Source organism: Podarcis liolepis, assembly GCF_965112155.1.
Source record: "Podarcis liolepis genome assembly, chromosome: 12".
NCBI classification, from domain to species: domain Eukaryota; kingdom Metazoa; phylum Chordata; class Lepidosauria; order Squamata; family Lacertidae; genus Podarcis; species Podarcis liolepis.
This window is the reverse complement of record NC_139563.1, coordinates 35,131,696-35,153,103: the sequence shown is the minus strand read 5'-3', so window position 1 is coordinate 35,153,103 and position 21,408 is coordinate 35,131,696. Positions and strand designations below refer to the sequence as shown.

The 21,408-nt window shown below is 44.7% G+C and overlaps 1 protein-coding gene and 1 long non-coding RNA gene across 23 annotated transcripts in view; one reads left to right on the top strand and one right to left on the bottom strand.

Moving 5' to 3' along the window:
• Window positions 1-224: 224 nt before the first annotated feature.
• The window catches only part of HYCC1 (hyccin PI4KA lipid kinase complex subunit 1), a 52,245-nt gene continuing 31,061 nt past the window's right edge, over window positions 225-21,408 (top strand). For 9 of the 22 annotated variants that reach the window (XR_014517698.1, XR_014517699.1, XR_014517700.1 and 6 more), the window contains exon 1: window positions 19,798-20,150. The gene's annotated coding sequence lies outside the window, so the exon portion shown is untranslated. Of the gene's footprint in view, window positions 445-7,612; window positions 7,693-8,593; window positions 8,702-19,797; window positions 20,151-20,236; window positions 20,401-20,485; window positions 21,406-21,408 lie in introns of those variants that run through there. The other 13 variants (XM_083468340.1, XM_083468329.1, XM_083468331.1 and 10 more) reach the window with 12 other exon arrangements.
• Window positions 15,779-19,110, bottom strand: LOC310690032. The gene is made up of 2 exons (XR_014517812.1): window positions 18,527-19,110; window positions 15,779-18,488 (listed from the first exon to the last, which is right to left on the bottom strand). It is a non-coding gene; the product is annotated as an uncharacterized lncRNA (long non-coding RNA).

Sequence of the window (21,408 nt, the reverse complement as noted above, 5' to 3'; positions counted from 1 at the left end):
GCGACGAACCGAAGGCTTCCCCAACCGACGCCCGGTCATAAACGGCAGTCAGCCAGGCTCCAACGGCCAACGCGAAGCGGCAGCCCCGGCCTCGCTCTGCGGAAGAAAAGGGTCTCCCTCCGCCCAGCAGTTGCAGGCCCTCTTCCTACACCCCCAAATATAGGCTCCCCTGGCCAATCAGGAGGCAGCTCGCAGACTCGCTGTCCGCCAACACAAGTCCGCCCCTTCTCGGGAGCCGGCGAAGATTCAGCGGGTGGGAGAGGTAAACAAAGAAGGAGCCGGCGCGCCGTGACGTCACGCCGAAGCGCACGACCTGCCCGAGACAATGAGAGCGGGGGACGTGAGGAGGTGGAGAGTTGTGGGTAGGCGCCAGGTGCGCATGTGTGGACGTGGGCAGGTTGGTCCCTGAAGCGTGCCAAAGCAGCTCGAGTCTTCCCGAGAAGGGTGGGTCGCTCAGTCGCCCAGTATAGAAACACTCAGGATTGTAGAGATACGCCTCTTTCGTAAAGGAGGTGGCTCGGCAGAACACAGGAAAAGCACTGGCCGGTCTGTGGTGTGCGCTGCCTGCCGGAGGCTCCGCTCCGTTGTCCCTGTAGATGGTGCTGTGGGTTAAACCACAGAGCCTAGGACCTGCCAATCAGAAGGTTGGCGGTTCGAATCCCTGCGACAGGGTGAGCTCCCGTTGCTCGGTCCCAGCTCCTGCCAACCTAGCAGTTTTAAAGCATGCCAGTGCAAGTAGATAAATAGGAACCACTGTGGTGGGAAGGTAAATGGCATTTCCGTGTGCTCTGGTTTCCGCCACGGTGTTCCATTGCGCCAGAAGCGGTTTAGTCATGCTGGCCACATGATCCAGAAAGCTGTGGAAAGCTCCCTTGACCTGAAGCAAGATGAGCGCTGCACCCCATAGTTGCCTTTGACTGGACTTAACTGTCCATGGGTCTTTTATCTACAGTGGTACCTCAGGATGCGAACGGGATGCATTCAGGAGCCCCGTTCGCATACCGAACGGGATCCGTTCCAGAGCCCCATTTGCATCCCGAATGGAACACAAGACGCGATGGTGCGCCTGTGCGTGCGGCATTTTGCTGCTTCCGCACATGCACGTGACGTCATTTTGAGCGCATGCGCGAGCGGCAAAAACCGGAAGTAACATGCTCTGTTACTTCCGGGTTGCCGCAGAGCGCAACTCGAATGCGCTCAACCCGAAGCACATTCAACTCGAGGTATGACTGTATTTTTATTCTTCCTTCTTTCTACTGCTGCTGCCAAAACCAGTGGGGTCTTGGGCCCCTCAGAAAAATATTGTTACAGCCAGTGCTATTTTTCTAGAAAAAGAGGTGCCAGAACTTACCACGAACACCTCCCTTGTTCTCTTATAATGGCAATGGTGCCCACCTGAGAGGTAGGTGCAGGAACTGAGTTCAAGTGAGTTTTGGCCGCAGAAAAGCCCTGGTTACAGCTACCCCAATCTCCAACCAGCAGTGCAAGATTCCATGGATTGCAGGTGCGCTTACCAGCATCTGTGTTCCCTTTTGGGACAATGGGGCACAACAGAGATGTGGTCCCTTTATCACATATACAGGCCAACAAGACCAATCCCCCCCCAGCCCGACAACATACGAATCAATATGGCTAACGTAACTCAATTCCTTGGGCCCTCTGATCTCTCGCTCCGTCAGCAAAAATAAAACATCACGCTGGTCATGCCAACTTGGATTACATAGTTGGTATAGAGTCAGAGATAGGTGGGACTAGTGGCCCGTTTGTTCTGGTTGATACGGATAACTTTTAGCTTCTACAACCTGAAGTTATGGACTATCTACTAGGAGACATGCAGTTCTTCCTGGATGATTGTCCATCCTGGCTGGTGATGTCTGCCAGAGCTGGGCTGGGTGTGTGATCTCAGAGGTCCTCCTGGATCTCTCATAGATTTCAATATCATAGATTCTAAATCAGCTGACTGGGTTGGGCCACAGGTTCTGCTATGATTTGGAGTCTTCTGTCACGGAGCCAGATCCAATTGCTACTCCAAGACATTCAACAGATGGATTGGCATCAGTGCTAGGAACTCACCAACCCTCTCTACGAGGGCAGCAGCCATTGCTATTGAAGCTGCTGTGCCGGATATTACCACCTGCCCATGGGCATAGCCAGGGAGGGGCACCTGCCCCCCTAAATCAATAAAAATACATAGCAAACTAAGGTTCTGCTGCCCCCAACAAAAGGCTGCCACCCCTAACAAATATCCTGGCTATGCCCATGCACCTGCCCCATGCAAAACGGTTGTGTAAAGTACTTGATTGGAGTACACCTTGGAGAGCTGACCACAACTCCCTAGCGCACCTGCACAGAGCTGTAGTAGTAATCGGCTTCAAGGGATTTTGGGATGTTGTTTTACCTGTTGTGTGATACAAATCTCTGCTTGCATCATAAAAGCTAAGCTTGGAATTGATGGTATCATTAAACAAAATTTCTCTTTGAGGTCCTCTCCAGTGGCATTTTTTACAAAGTTGAATGCAGTTACTCCTCAGATGGCTGCAAGGTATTTATTTAATATATTTCTACCTCTCTTTTAGGGTGACCATCACACGGTGATTTTAAAAAAGTGTTAAAAACAATTGAACAAGATTCAGACAGCAGAGGATCAGGAGCATGCAAGAGGATCAATAGAATGCTGGGTGAATTTATAGTTTAAAAAAAGTATTCTAGGACTGCATAAAGACCACAAGAGAAAGGGTCCAGGCAAAGAGAGCCAAGTGGGGTTGCATAAACTACTGTGTGCACATTGCTAGCAGTAAAAGGCAGGGTGGTTTTCCCCTCATCTGAAGTCAAAACCTGCCCTGCTTTCACCAGTAGATGTCATTATAGCAGTGGTAATAGAGATATAACTCTTATACGATAGCCTGGTGAAATAATGAACTTAGCCAAATAAATTAAAAAACCAAAAAAGTTTTTGTTACAAACCTGTTGCTGGATTAATTGAGATCACTCTTTTTTTTAATTGAGCAAAACATTTGTACTCAGATAGGCTAACAAATTAATTGACCAAATGTTGCAGCCCTGATTCTTTATATTTGCATGAGTGTTGTACATGCAGACTGTTCAGTGGCACAACGGGTCAATGTGCCTGGCTGTTAACCAGAAGGTTGGTGGTTCGAGCCCACCGAGGGACGGCTGGATTCCTGCATTGCAGGGAACTGGCCTGGATGACCCTCGGGGTCCCTTCCAACTCTACAGTTCTATAATTCTGTGCAAGACTCCATTCCCTGCACTAGTGTGTGACAGGTATGGGACTGGAGGAGGTGCTGGTAAATTGACTTATCTCCTGGAATTCCACCAACACACAAAGAGCAACACAAGGCCTTTGGAGAAGCCAGTAAGGCAGGTGTGAGGAACTTTTGAGCATCTAGATGTTGCTGAACTACAACTCCCATCACCCCTGACCATTGGCCAAGCTTGCTGGGTCCTGTGAGGAGTTGTAGTTCAGTAAGTAACACCTGGAGAGCCAAGGTTTCACCACACCTGCAGTAAGGCAGCAACTACAATGCAACAGCACTATGACAATTTTGTAATAAGCTTGTTTGTCTCCACTCCATAAGCCCTTACATTTGATCTATCCATTACCCCGCCCACCGCGAGAATCCATAATAATAAAGGACTCCTGGGTGGTTAAGTCCAGTCAAAGGTGACTATGGGGCTGTGACGCTCCTCTTGCTTTCAGGCTGAGGGAGCTAGCGTTTGTCAACAGGCAGCTTCCCAGGTCGTGTGGCCAGCATGACTAAACTGCTTCTGGCGCAACAGAACAATGAAACCAGAGCACATGGAAACGCCGTTTACCTTCCCACCACAGCAGTACCTATTTATCTACTTGCACTGGCATGCTTTCGAACTGCTTGGTTGGCAGGAGATCCACGGTGCAACAGTGGACAACTGATGTGTGCAATCAGACTATTTGATTGCAATCTTAAGTAGTTTCAGGCGGGAATAAATCCCATTAATGACAGTGAGGATGTATTTCTGAGTAAATTTCATAGTATGTAACTGCACACACCCACACACTCTGTTGTAAATCTCATTTGTGTTAGCATGTGTATTGTTTTCCCAAGGTGCCCTTCTATGTTCTGTCGTGTAAGATCCATTTGAAAACGCTGAGGAAATCCTCCTACCATTGTCTCTTCATAAACAAGCTCCTACACCCTCTTTTCATCTGAATTGATGAGTCACATTAATCAGAATTGAGGGAGCATTTTTACTATGATTATTAAGTGTTACCTGCAGCTTTGGCACTGTAAAGCTGTTCAGTAATCACCTTAATGCATTAAGTGAAGAGAAAATCTGTAGAGAACATCAGTAAAGCAGCAGGTTAGCTGGTATATATAGGCAACACAAGCATTGACATTTGGATGCCCACAGGGATTTATTTTGTAGCACAGAAGTATTTCAAAACAAGCCATGGCTATCTAGCTGTTGTAAGACAGAATGGATGATAACCTGATCTTCTCTGCAACTGATGTCTAACATAGATTCAGTATGATTTCTGCTCACCCTCCTTGTCTTCAAAAGCTGCATCTAATGTTTTTCAATATTAGGATTACACTTTTAACAGTGTAGTCTTGTCTATATTTACTCGGAAGTAAATCCCACTGTGTTCAGTAGGACTTGCTCTTAGGTGCATGTAATCATAGCCCATAGTCGAATGTTTAGGTCAAAAAAGCAGAGCATTTAAAGTTAAAGGCATTTTACTCTGGAAACAGACCCCCATTCAATTGTTTGTTTTATCAATAACCAATGCTTTTTTTCTGGGGGGACGCAGGGGTTCGCATACCCCTAAACATTTTGTAAATCTTTGTACTTTTGTCCATTTACTGTATTTATTTTCCCCAATTCGAACTATAAAACAGTGATTTTTATTGAGTCAAAATGGGAGTACCCCTAAACATTTTTTTTAGAAAAAAGCACTAACAAATCACAAACACGCATATACCAATGATCAGGGTAATGCCTTTGAATGGAAATTAGTTGGCGGCTCTCTCCTCTTGGCTCTGTTCAGTCTCAAGCTGGTCACACAGGCCTTCACACATGTGCAAGGTCTTAGAGACAAATATTCTTCAAGCTAAAAATAGTGAGGGAGAAAAGGTTGGGGGAGGATTGCCCTTCAATAAGCAGCACAGGGCCGATGGTGGTGGGGAAAATAGTACATATTCAGACAAAAGTGGCCAGATTCTGTAAAAAGGAAATAATGGAGATAGCTCTGTGATTATACCATGCATTTAAAGCACTCATACACCACTTCAACTGTCATGAATGGCTTCCACCAAAGAAACCTGGGAACTGCAGTTTGATAAGGGTACCGACCTCACAGAGCTACAACCACTAGTACCTTTAGTAAACAAACTATACTTCTCAGGACCTCCAAGTGATATAAAACTACTTCATATGTGTTATGTACTGAGAACAATAGGATCAAATTGCAGCAGTCTGATTAGTCCTAGAACAATAGGATTCAGAATGCAGCAGTCTGATTGGTCCTAGAACAATAGGATTCAGAATGCAGCAGTCTGATTGGTCCTAGAACAATGCAGCAGTATGATTGGTTGGCAGGAACCACCCAATCCTGCTCCAGATAGAAGTGAATCCACAACCTGATTGGCTTACAGTAGAATTCCGGAATTAGCCAATCATGTGCAGCCCATTGTGTAAATAATGTATATAAAGCAGATACTGTGAGGGGACATTCATTCATTCCTCCTCACCACTATGAGCTGAATAAAGAGCATGAAATCACTTTGCGACTCTGAGTATATTTCACTGGCGACGAAGGTGGGATCCCGCTGAGCTGACTGCCACATACAGCACCACAGCAACGCCACCTGCCGCACCGCTGCCTCGCACCGTGTATCCAGGCTTCAGCTCCGGGACACAAGGAACTCAGAATGGCAGCCAACAGCAGCTTCTCGCCATTCAACCCAGCATCTGGAGACTGGGAAGCGTATGCCTCCCGTTTCACCTTCCTCCTAGAAGCCAAAGGGGTCACCGACGAAGAAGACGCCAAGAAGAGGGCGATATTCTTCAGCGTCTGCGGAGAGGAGACGTTTGAAATCGCCCGGGCTCTCCTTGCGCCTGAAGACGTCGCTACTGTTCCATACAAAACAATAATGGAACAGCTGAAGGGGCACTTTTCGCCGCAGCCCTCAGTGGTGGCTCGTCGAAATGCCTTCTACGCAAAGCGACAAGCCCCTGGGGAAACCATAACTGGGTTTGTGACCTCTCTCCGCCAAGCCGCCCGGTTCTGCAACTTCTCAGAGCTGGAGAACATGCTTCGTGACCGCCTCGTCGGTGGCCTGTACTGAGAACAATAGGATCCAAATTGCAGCAGTCTGATTAGTCCTAGAACAATAGGATTCAGAATGCAGCAGTCTGATTGGTCCTAGAACAATAGGATTCAGAATGCAGCAGTCTGATTGGTCCTAGAACAATGCAGCAGTATGATTGGTTGGCAGGAACCACCCAATCCTGCTCCAGATAGAAGTGAATCCACAACCTGATTGGCTTACAGTAGAATTCCGGAATTAGCCAATCATGTGCAGCCCATTGTGTAAATAATGTATATAAAGCAGATACTGTGAGGGGACATTCATTCATTCCTCCTCACCACTATGAGCTGAATAAAGAGCATGAAATCACTTTGCGACTCTGAGTATATTTCATATGTATGGTGCGAATGAGACCTTTATCACTACATTAGTTAATCATTAGTATATAGTGGCTAAATTGAATCATTAGTTTAGTCACTATCATATGGTGGCTGTGTTCAGGGATTTCCCTGAATGTAAGATGTGGGAAACCCAGGACTGAGGCAGGGGCGTGCATGCAACCCTCACTCCCAGTGTCCCTGGGTACAAATAGTGTGCAGGACTGAAGAGGGTTTTTATGCACATTCGACGTGCTTTTTAAAACCCTTTGAATCTTCATGCTAATGACGCAAAGCACGGAAGAACAGATGTTTGAGGCATCGCTTGCTTGTATGCCCCTGGATTCACCCCCCGTCTTCCACGTCGCGAAATAATTTGCGTTAAGTAAAGCTTATGCCCAGGTGTAGGACAATTGATACAGAACATGCATTTATGATTAGCTTAGAGCTGATCTATATACACACAACAGATCATATAGTAAATATGGGGAGAGAGCACTGCTTGTTGAAAATTTTCTTTGTGGGGGCAGTCCTAAAAGTGTTGGTTAGGACCTTTAAAGCACTAAATGATCCAGGATAGTTTAAGGACTTCATCCTTTCATAGGAACTCTGCTCTTCCTCGGGTCTTCAGCTGAATTTCTGTTTCCTGAACATTTGAGTTTAAGATGAGTTTGCCCAGACAGGGTTTTTATATGTCTGGGTTTTTATGTCACCTCTAGGTTTCAGAAGCACGTCTGTTCTCTTGCTCCTTGCCTTCCAACAGTCTGAAGAAATGCTTGTGTTCTGGAAGGCATTTTTGCAGGAGTTCCCAAGGCTGCCTTGTTTTCTCTTTGCGCTTTTAGTTGATTTTATTGCTGACATTCTGCTGCTTGTTTTAATCATTACACCTGTTTTATTACTTGGTGTTATGTACAAGTTGTTGTGAAGGGATTCTGATAGATGCTGGCACTCCCCACTTGATGCAACATGTTGACAGATAAGGAAGCTTCGGGAGATGAAAGGTTAGCATCTGAGAGCATTCTTGCTGGGTCCCAGCAGGAAGGAGGAGGAGGAGGAGGGATAATAGAGCTACCAAGGAGAAATACAGACAAAGGATGCCAGAGTGTTTCGGAGACCAAGGGGAGAGATTTATACAGGGAGGAGGAAGTAAAGGGAAAAGAGGCGAGCTGCAAAAGGTATCTGGGCTGCCTCAGCAGGGGCAAGAAGAGAAGAAAGAGTCTATCTAGGGTTGCCATCCGTAGTGGTGAGCCAGAGAGAGAGAGGTGGAAAAGTGGGCAGGAGAGGACACAGTACCAAAAGAGCCAGGATAAGAACTGAGTAAGAGAAGACAGGACAGAATACAGTGCATAAAAACCGAAGCAGAGTGGAGTGCTGTGACAATGGAGCTCTTTGAGTCAGTTCCCCACCAGAGGGTGCTCTGAGTACAAGAGACCACCTGGGGTTCCGAGCGTTCCAGGAACCAGAAGTGGGACCAGAAGCAGAGTTGGCAATTGTTTATATCTTTGTTAACCATTTTCAGTGTAAGGCAAAACAGAAAGGGAGAATGTAAGCAACTTTTGAATTCTGCTCCTGCTTCCTAGTGTTCTGTGGGGATCAACTGAGGATGAAGGGATTTTGTGGACTTCTCTCTTGTGGTGCACTGGGCGTAGTGGGTTAAACTTTCTCACCCAGCCCACTGCAAGGGGTGAAGGTCGGGCCCTCCCGCCTCCTCAGCTGTTCTGTGCTCATCCTTGGAGGACTGGGAAGGGTGTGGCTGGGTGTGTGTGGCTTTGGCAAGGACTGAGGGACAGGCCAGAGGCCAAGGAATCAGCCAGAGTAGGCCTATGGGAGTTCCCCATGCCTGGTTTTGGTAAACATTATCTCTCTTTTTATTCAACAAACGAATTATTTATTTCCTTTCAGCTGCAGTTGTTTCTCTCATTATGTTTCAAAAACACAGGAGGATTTGGAAAATCAACAATTCAAGGGTCAGACTGGAACAGGAATGAATTTTGTGTCATGCTCATGCAGGTAAGAGATGTATTAATTTGTTCTTAGGCATGAAAATGACAGAATGGAATAATCCTGTGCCTTTAAAGTGTTAGTTGCACATCTTAGGTTAGAACTATGTGTTGCATTAAATGCGCTGCTGTCACCAGCAATGGCAAGTGTGCATATAATTTTCTCCTCTGTAATATTTAGGGTGGTTTACTGGATACTTCTGGTGGTGAATGGAGAAGTATAAAATGCCATGTCCAGGTAAATTAGGAGGGAGATAGAAAGAAGTAAGAAAACCAGGAGTCTAAACACACAGCAAAGCAAGGGCTTCAGACTGTCAGTATTTTATGGGAGGGATCTGGGCACATACTGGGAACTGTAGGTTTGCACAGTTAAAGTGGATTAAATCACTGTCGCCCTGGTACAGCAAATCCACTTTTAAGTGGCCTGGAAACACACTGAAAAGTGTGGAATGAACAAATGCTTAACAGTAAGTCATATAAACAGCCTGCTAGTGAATCAGGATGAACACTCATTGTTGCATAACCTGGCCGCAAATAAATCTCAACGAATCTCAACGAATGCTCAATAAAGACCAGATATAATCTAACCTCTGTGTAAGTTTTGTGTAAGCAAATCAGGATGAATGCTCAATAAATAACAAGCTTATCTGGATAAGCCCTGCATAAAAAATCTGGGACACTAAGACAAGTGTGAACAAACCTGACTTGGTCCATTGCATTATAAAGTCCAGTTCTTCCCTCCACAAACTCTCCCTCCCTCATCTGAAAGAAACAGAATTGCCAAACATCTCATGCAACAATACTAACATGCCTCCGGTGCTATCATGTATATGCAACACCATAAGTGAAATCTTCTACCTAAATTGGAAGTGGCCAAGTGACTGCCTGTAGATTGCTTGTTTCCCGCTTCCATTTTCTCTAACATTCTCTGCCCATTCTTTGCACCAAGTAGGATATGCAAAGTGCTGCTTCTTGCAAAACCTTCTAAACAGGAAGTGGGAAGCAAGGATGCCACCCAAGTGAAACATGGCATTCCTGCTATGCTTTTGGCCAACCCTGCATTGCAGTACTGGGTTACCCAAAAGGAGCACATATGAGTCAGTCTCTATTCCTCCTCTAGCTCACAGGGACCCCAACTAATCTGCAGATATCGCCATAGCCTTTTTTCTTAAATAACAAAATGGTATACAGTCAGTGCTTCCCTCCCAGGGGTACTCAAGGGTATGCAGTATCGGCACCTTTTTTCTAGAAGAAAGCCACTGGTTACAGTAAACAAATAAGAAACACAACTGTAAACAACAACTAAAGACGGGTGTTTGCAGGCTTTTTCAATGGTGTTTCAAATATACGCAATTTCACTTAGACATGCGGTGTCTTGGAACGTAACCCACGGATAAATTGGGAGTTGCCTGTGTACATCTTGGCAAAGTACCAGTTTCAATGCCACACCCTGCTCATCTATTGCAAGAAACAGAATAGGTAGTTCTCAGGTTCAAGTTAAGGGACATTTACCATTTACTATGTATTGTGAATTCTAAAAAGATGGTAGTGCAAGCACTTGCTGCCTGCCTGTAGTGTTTGTGCATGCAATAAAGTTCTGCCATATTCCATTAAAAATGTCTGGTATAATCTTTGCTTTTTTTAAAAAAAGATTTTCTTGATTGACAAAAGTGTGTGCAATGTCTCTCTCTTGTATATTTTTTCCCATGTAACATTTTTACAAGTCAGTTTCATTTGTTGAGACATTGGGAAGAAAAGGGAGAGAGAGGTGGAGGGGGGGGATGATGAGTCGGGGTGGGGTCGGGTGGCGATGTTTCTATTTTACTTACTATATGTAGGGTTTGGTGTCAGTGCTGCATCATCTTTGCTTTTGAAGCTAGATGTCCTGTACCTGTGTCTTCCTTTATACAACTATTTCTTCCTATTGTTGACCCAGCTTTGTAAAAGTATTTGCTTTTGGGCAACGCTTTGACACTGTTATATTCAGTTTCATGGTGTATTTTTTCACTTGCCATATAATATTAGAGCAGTAACATTTATAGCACTGGAATAAATAGACTTTGCTAGTATCAGATGCCTTGCAGCAGATTTCCTACAATGTTCTATTAATCTGAGGACAGCTATTGTTTCTGTTCTCTAGTGTTGCAAACATTATCCTTTAATTATATAAGATTCTGGCATAGGTTTGGTTTTGGGTTTGTTTTTTTAAAGTGTCGTTTAAATTACCCTGCCAGATTTGACTTGATCATAAATTTGAAGTTTTGCAAAGCAGAATTTGGCAAACATCCAGGCTGATAGTTATTTCAGGATTTTTGTTTGTCTGTCTTGTTAGGTTCAGTGAACTAATACAGTATAAACATATAAGCATTTTTTAAATAGCTGGCAACGTAAGTGGCATTGTGACATCCCATGAGACCTGCCAATGTAAACCAATTAGAAATATATACAAGCTAACTGTTAGCATATAAATGTAATAATAAATAAATAAACTATCTGTCCTCCAAGGAGCTCCAGGTGGCACAAGTGAGACTCCCCTTCCCCATTTTATCCTCACAACAAGCCTGTAAAGAAGTAGGTTAGGCTGAAATATAGTGATTGGCTCAAGGTCTTCGGTCAGTTTTGTAAATGACTGGGGATTTAAAACCTGATAGCCCAGGTCCTTGTCCAACACACTAACCATATACAGTATACTACATCACTGGCGTGATGTTAAAGATCTCAGTATTTTTTATGATAATTTTTCCATAAGCTTTGATGACATGTTTTCTGTAAACTAGCCATGATATGTGCTGCTTGTTTTGATCTTTCTTTTTTATATTGTAGTGTTTTGCTGCTTTTATTGTATTGTGTTTTGCTGGGTTGATGGGTGAATTGCCTTGGAATTTAGAAAGTGATGGGTGGTCTATAAATATTTGCAGTAAAATAAAATGTGTGGTACAATCCTGCTTTGGATGTATCATTCAAACCATGGTTTGCTAATCTGGACATCAGGTAAAATGATGGCTTGACAAACTAGGAAGCGTTGTATAAAACCACGGAATGAGGAGAGTGTCATGTGGACACTATTACACAATACTGCATGCATGAGCAGCAAGATGAGTCCACAATAAACTGCTGCATGGATATATGGCCCCCTATGTCAGAATATGGGGAGATATGGCAACCTGGGGGGGGGGGTTATTTTGCACAAAAGCTCAACAACTTTGGGCAGAACTAAAAAAAAAAATTGCTCCTCCCCAAAAAGCATGCATATTATGGAAGCATGCAGAGAACTTACAACACAGTACTATGCATGCTTACTCCGACGTACATTCCTCTCTGTTCATGAGACTTACTCCTAGGTACACATGTTTAGGATTGCAGCCTTAGTCCCTATGCTACACCAGCTCTCGTTGCCAGCTTTTTTTAAAAGGGCAAAATTCCATCTTCACAGCCAGAAAAACAGCTTAACAGTGGACTGAAACTACAAGAAGAAACTAGATCTTCCAACCCTTTCCATCTATTGTCCAACTAACCTTAAAATACTTGTAAATGCTTTGGAAGGAACTGGTTGGACCGCTTTCCTTTTCTGGAATACTAAATCCATTCATATTTTAATCAGCATTGTTGGCTAGTGGAATACTGTAAAGTACCGTAAACATTGCCCCTCTTCTGGAAATCTGAATCAACCCTCCTAAGCATAGATGAAAGCATCATATACTATAGTAAGCACCTCTGATTTGCTTTTAACTTCGGCCAGCTAAGGCTGTGTACCATACATTTAAAGCACATTATTTCCCCTCAAGGATTCCAGGAACTGTAGTTTTTCCCTCACAGAGCTACAATTCCCAGCATCCTTAACAAACTATAGTTCGCAGGATTCTTGCAGCCTTTCTCAACTTGTGGGTCCCCAGATGTTGTTGAACTACAACTCGCATCACCCCTAGCTAGCAAGGCCAGACAAGTCCAACAACATCAGGGGACCCACAGGTTGAGAACCGCTGTGTTAATTTAGGGGAAGTTATGAATGGCATTCAGTTGCCTTTACTTGGAGTAAATCCTTTGAAATTAGTGGACCTAATTTAGTGGTGTTAATTGATTTCAGCGGGTCTACTTTGAGTAAAAAAAATAGTTGAAACAGTGGCGTAGCGTGGGTTGTAAGCACCCGGGGCAAGGCAAGTAATTTGCGCCCCCTAACCCGTGGATTTGCGCCCCCTAACCCTAAACCCCAGATGTTGTGCCCGGTGCGGCCGGCCCCCCCTGCACCCCCCACGCTACGCCACTGAGTTGAAAACCTCCCCATGTGTTTTAACTGTATGGTGTGTATGCAGCCTATGTCGCTGACGGACTCCGAAGCGCTTGCTGTTTGGGTTCATGCCCTGCTTGCAGATTTTCCCTAGCTCTCTCTTAAGTTTTTGAGCTCACCTAATCACTGCGGGATCGCCATTACGCTTTGACGTGTTGAATTTTTGGCTTTGCCCTGCTGGTTCTTGGATCCCTGTGTTTTCTTTTTGTTGATTTTCAGTTTGTTTATTTGAATTCTGTTCTTTTTTTACATATTTTTGTTCAAAGGTCATTGAAGTTGCTTGATAACTCTCAAGTGGCTATCACCTGGAACTAGTGATCTGTTAATTTTTAATTTGTCAGTAATATCCAGAGGATAACTTCACTTTAATTTCCTGTGTAAACTCTCAACTTGTGGATGGCAAATAATGGTGGTAGGTTTCTTGGGTTGTGAGAAGGGACTGGAAGGTCTTCCCACTGAGTCTAGTTTTGCTGGATCCAAATTTGCAGCTGAATAACACAGGAAGAGGAACAGTTTGAAGATGAAAGTGAAATTTAAAGGTGTGTGTGTGTGTGTGTGTGTGTGTATGATAGCAGGGGTGTAGCTACCAACTGTTTTACTTAAACAAATAATTAGCAAATTGCTTATCACATTGGGCCTTACTGCTATATAATTTTTTAAAAGGTAATTACTATACTACGTGTTAAGTTGTTGGCGAACATAGCAGATGACACAGTGATTTCTCCAGAAGAGCTCTTTATTGTAAGCTGGACAGAACTGAACTGCAAACAGCTCAGCCGGCCTGCTTTTATAGGCAGCTGGCTATCAACATTGTAGCAACAACAACCCAGGGTTTCCCGCCTAAAATAACTGACGTGGACCTGAGTGAAAACTATCTACAGTATCCCCCTGCTGGCCCAGGGTGAGAACTTTAGTACATAACACTACGGAAGTTTTAATAGACAGAAAATCAAAACAGTTTGTAATAAATGTTGCAAAAACTACACAAACAGCTCCATCTTGATTCTCCAAACCTGCTCCTAGCAGAGCAGGCTGCAGAATGCCTTAAAACATATCTTTCAACGTTTCTCCGATGTAATACAGGGACGTCCTAAGGAAAAGCAGGACATACCAGGATCAAATCAGAAACCGGGACAGCTTCTGTAAATCAGGGATGTCCCAGGAAAATAGGGACACTTGGAGGGTCTGCCAGGGGTGCCAGCCACAAAATGGCTGCCATGGGGGCATGGCATAACAGAAAATGGCTGCCATGTTTAAAAGCACAGAAAGAGACACAACCACAAAATGGCATGGGCATGCCTATTATATTCACCTATCCTCTGTTTGGAAGGTAGGGTGGGTGTTGAATAAAACGTGACTGTGTTTAAGGGATCATTGTTCAACACAGGAAAAGCCAGGAATTGAAGAGGAAAAGCCATCTCCTGTCCATTGCAGGTTTTTGGAGATATCTGCTGAGCATGATAGGAGGTACCAGTGGGTGTACTGGTGCCTAGCACTTCATTTCTTAATCACCCCAGACCATAGCTGTCAACTTTCAGATTTGAAAATAAGGGATTAGCAGCCTTGAAAATAAGGGATCAGCAGCCTCACCTGTCCTGGGGACAGTCTACGGGATATCTAACAATCCGGGATAGCAGCGGGAAACAGCACTGGAATAAGGGAATTTCCCACCAAAAAAGGGAAGGTTGACAGCTATGCCCCAGACTCCCATCCTGGGGTGAGGGCTTAAATTAGGGAAATAGTGCAAGAGGAAAGGATAAATTGGATTTTTAATCTTTGGTTTGTTTTGCGTATAGCAGTACAGTATAGTCTGAGCTGTATTTTTCTGTTGCTTAGAAGGTAGTTCATCAGCAGCACTTGAAAATTGATGGCATTCTCTTTGCACGACAAAGAAAAGAGGGGGCAGAGAAATTCTGCTAGATGTGTTCCAAAATTATCTCTTTCCCAGTGTACTTTTATTAAATATAACTCTGTACTTCTTGACCCTGGCTGGCTTCTGAAATTATCCACTATGAAGGTCTGGTTCTTTTTGCGATGGAAAAGCACTGAAGTTTTTTGTATCCTGTGTTGAAAAGCCCCAGCTGTTATGGCTGGAAAATTAAATAAGCAAGAGCAAGACTATATTACATAATTATCCGGTAGTCCATACACTAACACTAAACTGTTGCATTAAAACTTTTATTGCCAAAGTTTATGAAAGTTTGCACCTTTAGATACGGTACTGAAATTCTATGGAGGCTGTTGTAAGATGATAAACTGCTGTATAGATAAGGAAAGGTGAGTAATGAATGTTTAAAAAATAAACTACAGAAAACTGGCAGTAGAAATGTGTATGATTATTTTTTTGCAAAAAATGCACATTACATGTATTCTATGGAAAATGAATAATTCCCCTTAATTTCTCTCTCTCTCTCTCTCTCTCTGTGTGTATATATATATATATATATATATGTGTGTGTGTGTGTGTGTGTGTGTGTGTGAGAGAGAGAGAGAGAGAGAGAGAGAGAGAGAGAGAGAGAAATGAGTTCCAACAAGGAGACACCCAGGTCAGGAGAAAAGTTACAGGCAAGTTGCAACTTTTCTGCTCCTGTGTCATATATTAAATTGAACCAGTAATGACTCATCCAATCCTTGCTAATCCTCCCTACTGCAAGATAGGTGCATGTAGAAAATTAATGAATAATCTTTTAAATCTTTAGGGCATTTTCGTGTAAGATCAGTTATATAAAAACTCTTTTGGGTTAATATACCCTTGGTTATAATATATGACAAGTTTCAAAAAGTTCATATTGTACCAAAATATTTAAATTAAAAATTGACTTAATTTTTTTAAAGGCCACCCACCTTTCAGGGGTTTTTTTTTGTATGAAAAACCAAAATCACTATCATTATGTGTTAAAGAAATCCATGATGGGAGATGCCAGATGGTTCTTCTTGATGATTGATTTAGTAAGCCTATAATCATCTATTTTTTCTCCATTTTGAAAGATCCTAAGAAGAGATTTCATACATACAACTGTCAGCTGGTAGGGGGAGGGCCCCTGAGTGGCCAAAACCAAGCATACAAAAAGATCAAAAGAAGGATGATTAATCACATGACTTTCCTGTTAATTTTTTTTAAAGTAAACATTCAAAAGTCTGGCACAGTTTCCATTGCTAAGAACAAGATGATCCTAAGAGTGTTCAGCAATAAACACCATTGCTACTGAACAATTATATGCTTTCAATTCAATTTTTAAGTACTCTTACAGCCATGTTCTACATATTGTTACAGCTCTGGGGTTACAGAGTTTGGGGGTGCAAAGGCACTCATAAGTGCTAGAATTAATGAATGGTATAATTTAGATAATATTTGCAGTATTGAAGGGAAGATACCAGGGCCTCACCTGGGATGGAAGTTGTTAAGAAGGACAAAGGGTACTGGAAGCAAGCTACTAATTAGTACATCATGATTTGCATATTATGTTTGTGCTTGTAGCTGAAATCTTACATGAGCTTGAAATCCCTTTCCAGTTCCTCTGCAACTTGTTTTCTTAATACCTTGTGAGGTCAAGTGGTTCTCTTCTGTCCATTTACCATTGGTCTGGTCCCAAACCTGGAATAAGAATTAGTACTGCCAACTGAACTTCCTCCTCTTGATTTCTCTTAAGGCACTTTGCATATATTATGGGAGCCAAATGCCTGGCCAATTACCGGCTTCCTGACATGTGCATGTTAGTTGCTGTTTATTTTATTGCATTTATATCTTACCTTTCTTCCAAGGAACTCAAGGAAGCATAGAGTGGAAACTGTTGGCTCTTAAAATCAAAAAGTTGGCAGAACACCTTTTAAAGTGATCCCAAATGAGAACGAAAAGGAACACAACTTTGGCAAGGGAAGGCAAGCCGACAATAAGGAATTCAAAAAAGGGCTCAGAGAACATATGGATGAAAACATTACGGCCAACAATAACAATCCTTTAAATATATTACAGCGGTACCTCGGGTTACATATGCTTCAGGTTACAGACTCCGCTAACCCAGAAATAGTACCTCGGGTTAAGAACTTTGCTTCAGGATGAGAACAGAAATCGTGCTCTGGCATCGCGGCTAAAGTGGTGCTTCAGGTTAAGAACAGTTTCAGGTTAAGAACGGACCTCTGGAACAAATTAAGTACTTAACCCGAGGTACCACTGTATTAGTAGGAGCTCAGCAGCAGAGGCAGTTGGATGGCAGTAGAATTAAAAGTGTGCTAAAGGAAGAAAAGGAGATTGCAGAGAAATGGAATTATTTGCATTTGTTTTCATTGTGGAAAACAGGGCAGAAGCCTGTGCCTGAACTGATGTATCTGGAAGGAAATCTGAAAGACTTAGGCAAATAGTGGTGATGAGAGATGCCTTATTGATAACTCAAAACTAACAATTCACCAGTTCTAGATGGTATCTACCCAACAGTTCTTAAATAACACAGATGTAAAATTTTCGATCTTCTAACCAAGATATATATAACTTGTTCCTGAGATTGACATCCATACTTGAATATTAGAAAGTGGTCAATATAACACAAATTATTCAAGAGAGATCTGGGAGAGGGGTGGGAATTCAGGAAATCACAGGCTACTTACATTAACAAGTGTTCTGGGGAAACTGGCTGGAACCATGATTAAATATATAAATTGCCAAGCATATAGAAGAACAAGTATTGCCGAAGAACAGTGGAACGTCCCTGTGTTCATGTCCTTGTGGGCTTTCAGCAGGGATCTAGTTTGCCTCCATGATAACAGGAGGACTAGATAGGCTGACCCAATAGGGTTCTTCTTAGGTTCTTATGCCTATGATAATCCCCTCTCCAGTTTGTCCTCACACAAACCCTTTGGGTTCGGGTAAGGCTGAGGGATGGTGACAGGCACAAGGTCACCAGCAAGCTTGATGGCTGAGTGTGAATTTGAACCTGGGCTTCTGCAGCCCTGGTGCGACATTGTAACTACTGCATGGCTTGTGTGTCTTCTTGGAGGTTTGCCTTGATCTGTCATTGCCACTGAAGGTCCAGGTGGCTTTGGTGGCTAGAAACATCTACCAGCTACCGGTTGATCAGCTACAGCTGTTCCTGGGCAGGGATAATTTCCCTGCAGTGACTGATGTGCTGGTAATCTGAATTGATTAATGAGACAGTTCGATTACTATGAATATTATGGCAAAGAGGGTCCAGGGACCACAACTTGTGCAGAATGCAGCTACTTGGTTACTGAGTGGATTCAATTATCAAGACAGTCCTGAAAGTGCTGCATTGGCTGCCAGTTTTCCACTAGGTGTTTGTGATGGCTTATAAAGCTAGAAATAGCTTGCATCTATAGATACTTTGAGACCTTCTTCCATACCAACCAGCCTCTTGAGTTAAGATAATGAGGAAGGCTTGTTAGTGACTCCATATGGGAATGGCATCTGTTGTGCAGTAACCAGTGAAAGGGTCTTCTCTGCCATGGTACCCCAATTGTAGAATACCACCCTATTCCAACTGGTTTGACATCTACACTGCTGGGCTTCCCCCAGCAGCCTGAAACCTAACTCTTAACCCAGGCACTCTGTATTTGGTTTTCTGTGGATTTGTTATTTGCTATCCTAGTTTCTGTAATTTCTGCCCTGTGTGCATTTGTATTGTGGCAATACACACACACACACACGGGTGTGTGCTTCATTGTGCCCCACCCCGAGATATTTGGGGAGAAGGGTGTGTTAGAAACACAAATGGATTGCTTGTAATTGACCAGTAAGGGTCAATTTAAGAAATCTCTGATCAGTCTCTTTCCTTCAATGATTTGTCTTCAGATTTTTCCTAGAGAGTTGCTGCCATGGTTAAAATGACATGCAGTGTATTCCGAGTCTTCTTGAACCTTAACAGTTTCAGATGTTGAGCAAGTCATATGTGCTAGATACCCACATGCCATCAAGCTGAAATGGAATGAGTGAACAATATAGCTTTTGTTATCAAAGTGCCAACAACCCTAAATCTGCATGCAGTTATAAAACAATTGTATGAGGATGGTGTGTGCAGTCCATAACTAGATGTTATCGTGCTGAGCTCTTGCATTTCAGAAGTGAAAGAACAAGCCTTTGAGAAATATAATTTACATTGGGAAAGGCTAGGGGATTGCCTTTCCCACACATTTCAGACAACATGTCTTCACAGAATCATAGAATTGTAGAGATGGAAGTGACCATGAAGGCCATCTACTCTGCTCTCCTGCATTGCAGGAATCGTTTGACCAAATGTGGAGCTCGAACCCACAACCCTGAGATTAAGAGTCTACAGGCATGCCTGTATCTTTGGGGTGACACTGCTTCTTTACCAAATAGCTGTATGTTGAAATCTGAAATTGTATTTACCCCTTTTGCTACCTGTTTGGGAAAGTGTGCTGTAGTGATCACTGGGGTTGAAAGCTCATTTCTTTGCCCATCGAATGGTGGCTGGGCTGGCAAATTGCTCTCTCTGAGAGGTAAGCTACATGTCGTGGAGTTAGGCGGTGCCGAATTTGTATAAAGTGGGGGCATTGTTTCTGTGGCTGGGTCCCTGGAATTATCCGATGTATTCCAGTAATCTGAACTGAGCCTCATTATTCTGTGAAACGTGGGGCTGCGGACAGGGGACGGATGAGATTCGTCACTTGCATAGGCGTCCCGACCGGCGGGCACAAAGCAGCAGGCGATCGAAAGGACGGAGACCTTCACCTCCTCTGACCTCCGAGGAACTCGATTGTAGTCTTTATTGTCAATCAGTCGATGACGGCACAAACGAAATCCCGCCCCTCGAGCTTTATCTCGGACCGCGCGCCTGTCATCTCACACCTCAGCTCTCTTCGGCGCGGGGTTGCGCCACCCCTTTGGGAAAGGAATAAAAAGGCGGGACTTGTTGCATTCCCCGCCCTCCCGGAGAGCGTCTATTGGCGTCGTAGATGGCTGCGGCGTCGCGATTGGTTTTGCTTGTCGAGCCACTCAGAAATCGGATTCGCTGGGCGGTGCGGGCATCTGCCGTGCTCTGTGCCCCCCTCCGCGTCAAGGCAGCCAGCTAGTCAGTCTTTCTTTCTCCTTCCTGCACTTTTGATGGTCCTCCTAAGCGAGTAGCGTTTTGAGCGGCGAAGCGGGGCATCGCTCCCGCGAGGGGTGAGCGGCGTCGGAGAGGCGCTGGAGGGTGGACGACGGGTGAGCCTGGGCAGCGGGCGCTCGCTTGCGCTGAGGGAACTTTTGGTTTCCCCTCTTTCTTTCTTTCCTTCCTTTCTTCCCTCGTCCCCCGCCCCCGCCACGAAAAGAGGAAAGAAAAGAATTTGAACGTCGACTGGTTCTTTTTCCGTTGGAAAAGGAGCGTTGGAACGGTTGGAAGGAGCGGGCAGTTCAGTTAACGGCTCGTCGGCATGGAGTGCGGGGGGCTTCCTTTCTCCTCGCGAGGTCGCAGGTTTGAACCACTCCCCCCTCCTTCTCGAGGCAGACCCCCGCCCGCCCTCTTCGTCTCCTCTCCTTCCCCCTTTCTGTTTTTGGGAAAGGCAGGCAGGAGCGCGAGGGAGCTGGCCGCCGCCCTCTAGTCTCGACCTGAGGGGACAACGGGGGAAGCGCCGGCAACGGAGTGGGCGGCGGCGGGTCGCTGTGAGAAACGAGGGGGAGGCCGCTTGGCATCTGGCGCCCCTCGATCTTGCTCGGGACTGTGGGAGGCGACGGGTATCCGTCCCGTGGCTGGGCGCGACGCCCGCTGGCTGCGATCAAGGGGGGGGGGGTCGGCTGGGGATAGTTGGCTCTTCGCGCCTCCAGGGCTGTCCTCGGAGCTCTGCCTGCAATCCGCTCCTTTAATGACTCGAGAGGGAGCCCTATTAATATCAACGGGGCTGATCTCCGCGTAAACAAGCCGAGGATGGCGGGGCATGCCAGGGTCAACGTGCAGCTCCGCCGCCGCCGCCTCCTTTTGCCCTGCACATTCCAGAGGGTGTTAGCTGTGCTCGGGCGAGAACAAAAAGGATTCTCGTGGCGCCTTGGAAGGCTGCCGGATAAAGTGGGGCTTTAGACCACGAGCACTTTGCACCGAAACACACCCTTTAAGGTGCCAGCCACAATACAGTACTCTTTTGTTGCTGTTGTTGCTGCTGCTGTCTTTTTTGGCCGTTTCCACGCAGAGGCAACTAGGGGGGGAAAAACCAGTGTCCTCAGAACTTCCAGAGCGGGTGGCTGAGTTAGTCTGTTGCAGCAAAAAACAATAACCCCAAACCCGACAGTCTTGTGGCACTTTGAAGACGGGCACATCTATTGTAGAATAAGCTTTTGCGGAAGAGAGCCCACTTCCTCTACTGCTTGAAGGGTTATCCTTAGCTGGCATATCTAAATGGGGTTGCAGAAGAAGAAGGGTGTGATCATCGAGGTAGTTTTACAGTGCTTTGCCCTCACAGAATCCATGCAGCCCGAAAGTAATGAAGTG